Source organism: Bison bison, unplaced genomic scaffold (assembly GCF_000754665.1).
Source record: "Bison bison bison isolate TAMUID 2011002044 unplaced genomic scaffold, Bison_UMD1.0 scf7180017864200, whole genome shotgun sequence".
Classification (NCBI taxonomy): domain Eukaryota; kingdom Metazoa; phylum Chordata; class Mammalia; order Artiodactyla; family Bovidae; genus Bison; species Bison bison.
Window position 1 is genome coordinate 767,265 of NW_011494772.1, and position 4,299 is coordinate 771,563.

The 4,299-nt window shown below is 38.4% G+C and overlaps 1 non-coding gene across 1 annotated transcript; it reads left to right on the top strand.

Annotated features, from left to right (window-relative positions):
- The first annotated feature begins 1,517 nt into the window (after positions 1–1,517).
- On the top strand, positions 1,518–1,589 carry TRNAS-GGA. Its single transcript has one exon. It is a non-coding gene; the product is annotated as a tRNA-Ser (tRNA).
- The last annotated feature ends 2,710 nt before the right edge of the window (positions 1,590–4,299 follow it).

Here is a 4,299-nt window from a genome sequence, read left to right on the forward strand (position 1 = left end):
TTTTTTAAATTTTATTTTTGAACTTTACAATATTGTATTGGTTTTGCCAAATATCGAAATGAATCCACCACAGGTATACATGTGTTCCCCATCCTGAACCCTCCTCCCTCCTCCCTCCCCATACCATCCCTCTGGGTCATCCCAGTGCACCAGCCCCAAGCATCCAGTATCGTGCATCGAACCTGGACTGGCGACTCGTTTCATATATGATATTATACATATTTCAATACCATTCTCCCAAATCATCCCACCCTCTCCCTCTCCCACAGAGTCCAAAAGACTGTTCTATACATGTATTGTTTTAAAAACTAAATTAGAAAATGTGAACTAGTTTGATAATATTAGGCATTTGATGGCAATCAATAAATTCTACTTTCCTTCATTAAATGCAAACTAGGACACTTAATAAACTAAATGGGCAATTATTTGCTTAGCATCTCCTACATTTTCCTTTCCTTTACCTTTACTTACTTCTGTAAAATCCATTTCATAAGAGAGCATAGAATTATCTCCAAGTATACTGCCATGAATTTTATTTCAACCGTATCTTTAACCAACCACATGCTTTGAAAACAGAAAGTGAGGGATTATACATTATTCTAGTGGTAATAAATGGTAATTACTGTGGCTTCAATTGATGAAAATTGCCCTGGTGATATAGACTTAAATAAAAAAAACCCATATTTTATATTTTTGGCATATGTTAAATATTTAAATATATGTTGATTTATGAGAGTTAGGGATGCTTATAGAGTTAAAGAAATTTGTGGCTATTTTGCTAGACTATCTCATAAAGAATATACATTTCATACAATGGGAAAAAAGTTAGATGGGCCACAGTTTAAGTATGTAATATTTCTAATGATTAATCACTTATAAATATTGATAATCCAGCTTATTTTAAAAGACACTTTCTTGGCTGGGCTAGAATTTTAATTTGCAAAAATTGGCTGGAAACAAACATTGGTAATTAGTTTCTGGTTTGCATAAGCCTTGCTTTGCAAATATTTGCTCTTCTAAAGAGTTAGCAATGGGTGTTTGCATATGTACAAGGATTTGTGGGCAGTAACAGTGAGATGCATTATGATTTTGGTAACTGCCATCATGTATTTTACTTGGGCTTCACATTTAGTAAGACCCACCTGTTTCTCCTCACCTCCTAATAATCCAGTATGACATTCTGGGGAGCTGGTTAAGTTTCTCTAAGAAATTAAGTTCTCACCTGATCATCTATGTTCCCAAGAGGCCCAATTTGGGTGCCATCTGAATTTTTAAAAACAGAGGTCAAGCTGCATTTGGAATCTTGAACAAAGATTCCTTCCTCCACCTTCCCTACCCCTCCTTTTTATTTATGAATAAAAATCACATGAATTGGAAATGGTTTCATTTTTAAAGGCAAGAATAAAATATTATTACTGAAGTCCAGGGCTGAGGCCTCAATCAGCACTTCTCATATTTCTGGCAAACTCAGGTGATCTCAATTTGGTACAAACTAATCTAGAGCCTTCCTGGTGGCTTCCCTGGTGGCTCAGAGGTTAAAGCGTCTGCCTGGAATGCAGGAGACCCGGGTTCGATCCCTGGATCGGGAAGATCCCCTGGAGAAGGAAATACCAACCACTCCAGTACTCTTGCCTGGAGAATCCCATGGAGGGAGGAGCCTGGTAGGCTACAGTCCATGGGGTCGCAAAGAGTCAGACACGACTGAGTGACTTCACTTTCAATCTAGAGCCAGGTCATCCAAAATGAGGCATATTTGCCACAGAGAGGCTGACCCCAGAAGAAAGATCAGAATTTATATGGCTATGCAGCTTTATATAGCTTATATGTGTATAGTATATATATTTATACATTTTATCATTGTTCATTGGCACCTTGTGTTGGGTTTAAATAATATAATATATTCTGACACTGTTGCATTTATGTAATTTATTTTAAAAAACTAAATAGATTTTGGGGTGGAGTTAATCATTTTTTTAACTGATGGATACATCAAATTAGAAAAAGAAAAACTTTGGCCATCCACGATCTCAGCAATCTTCTTTCTTTGCAATCTATCGTTTGCAAGATTCTCTATCTGGAGAAGACTTACAAACACCAAACGGAAGCCTCTATGCTGAATTTGTGTGCACCCCACACAATATTAGGGGAACTTTCTGGTGTCTCAGCACCATAATGGCCTCTGTTAGAAAGCTCAACCCAGTTTAGGTATTTTCTACCCAGTTCAGTTCAGTTGCTCAATCATCTCCAACTCTTTGCGACTCCATGGACTGCAGCATGCCAGGCTTCCCTGTCCATCACCAACACCCAAAGATTACTCAAACTCATGTCCATCAAGTCGGGGATGCCATCCAACCATCTCATCCTCTGTCATCCCCTTCTCCTCCTGCCTTCAATTTTTCACAGCATCAAGGTCTTTTCCAATGAGTCCATTGTTCACAACAGGTGGCCAAATTATTGGAGTTTCAGCTTCAGCATCAGTCCTTCCAATGAATATTCAGGACTGATTTCCTTTAGGATGGACTGGTTGGATCTCTTTGCAGTCCAAGGGACTCTCAGGAGTCTTCTCCAACACCACAGTTCAGAAGCATCCATTCTTTGGCACTCAGCTTTCTTTGTAGTCCAACTCTCACATCTACATGACTACTAGAAAAACCAAAGCTTTGACTAGATGGACCTTTGTTGGCAAAGTAATGTCTCTGCTTTGTAAAATGCTGTCTAAGTTGGTCATAACTTTTCTTCCAAGGAGCAAGCATCTTTTAATTTCATGGCTGCAGTCACTATCTGCAGTGATTTTGGAGCCCCCAAAATAAAGTCTGCCACTGTTTCCATTGTTTCTCCATCTTTTTGCCATGAAGTGATGGGACCAGATGCCATGATCTTAGTTTCCTGAATGTTGAGTTTTAAGCCATCTCTCACTCTTCTCTTTCACTTGCATCAAGAAGCTCTTTAGTTCTTCTTTGTTTTCTGCCATAAGTGTGGTGTCATCTGCATATTTGAGGTTATTGATATTTCTCCTGGAAATCTTGATTCCAACTTGTGCTTCATCCAGTCCAGCATTTCTCATGATGTATTCTGCATATAAGTTAAATAAGCAGGATGACAATATATAGCTTTGATGTACTCCTTTCCTAATTTGAAACAAGTCAATTGTTCCAAGTTCAATTCTAACTGTTGCTGCTTGACCTGCATACAGATTTTTCAGGATGCAGGTCAGGTGGTATGCTATTCTCATCTCTATAGTAATTTCCCACAGTTTATTGTGATCCACATAGTCAAAGGCATTGACATAGTCAATACAGCAGAAGTAGATATTTTTCTGGAACCCTCTCACTTTTTTGATGATCCAACGGATGTTGGCAATTTGATCTCTGGTTTCTCTGCTTATTCTAAATCCAGCTTGAACATCGGGAAGTTCATGGTTACGTACTATTGAAGCCTGGTTTGGAAGATTTTGTGCATTACTTTACTAGCATGTGGAGTGAATGCAATTGTGCAGTAGTTTGAGCATTCTTTGGCATTGCCCTTCTTTGGGATTGGAATGAAAACTGACCTTTTCCAGTCCTGTGGCCACTGCTGAGTTTTCCAAATTTGCTGGCATATTGAGTACAGCACTTTCACAGCATCATCTTTTAGGATTTGCAATAACTCAACTGGAATTCCATCACCTCCACTAGCTTTGTTTGTAGTGCTGCTTCCTAAGGCCCACTTGACTTCGCATTCCAGGATGTCTGGCTCTAGGTGAGTGATCACACCATTGTGATTATCTGGGCAGTGAAGATCTTTTTTGTATATTTCTTCTGTGTATTCTTGCTACCTTTTCTTAATATCTTCTGCTTCTGTCAGGTCCATACCATTTCTGTCCCGTATTGTGCACATGTTTGCATGAAATGTTCCCTTGGTATCTCTAATTCTCTTGAAGAGATCTTTAGTCTTTCCCATTCTATTATTTTCCTCTATTTACTCCACCCTGTTCCATTTTCCCTGTTCAAATGAGATTAGTATATAAATAGTGAAAAAGCAAGGTTGATGATGGGGTGAAATAGTTTTTGTCAATAGATTTGTGTTGATACAGCCAATGAGCATTTCCTCTTTTCTATGGAGCTTGTTATTTTTTTTTTTATCAAATCACTAGAGATTATATTTTTGCCTCCTCACGGGCTACTAGTTGTTCTAGAAATTGGGCTATGGCATGTCAGAGAAGGATAATGAGCAGGATAACACTTAAGTTTTTGATCACTATTTATTTGTCATAATTTGCTAGCTTTGCTCTATTAGTTCAACTGGAGCCTCTACTCTATG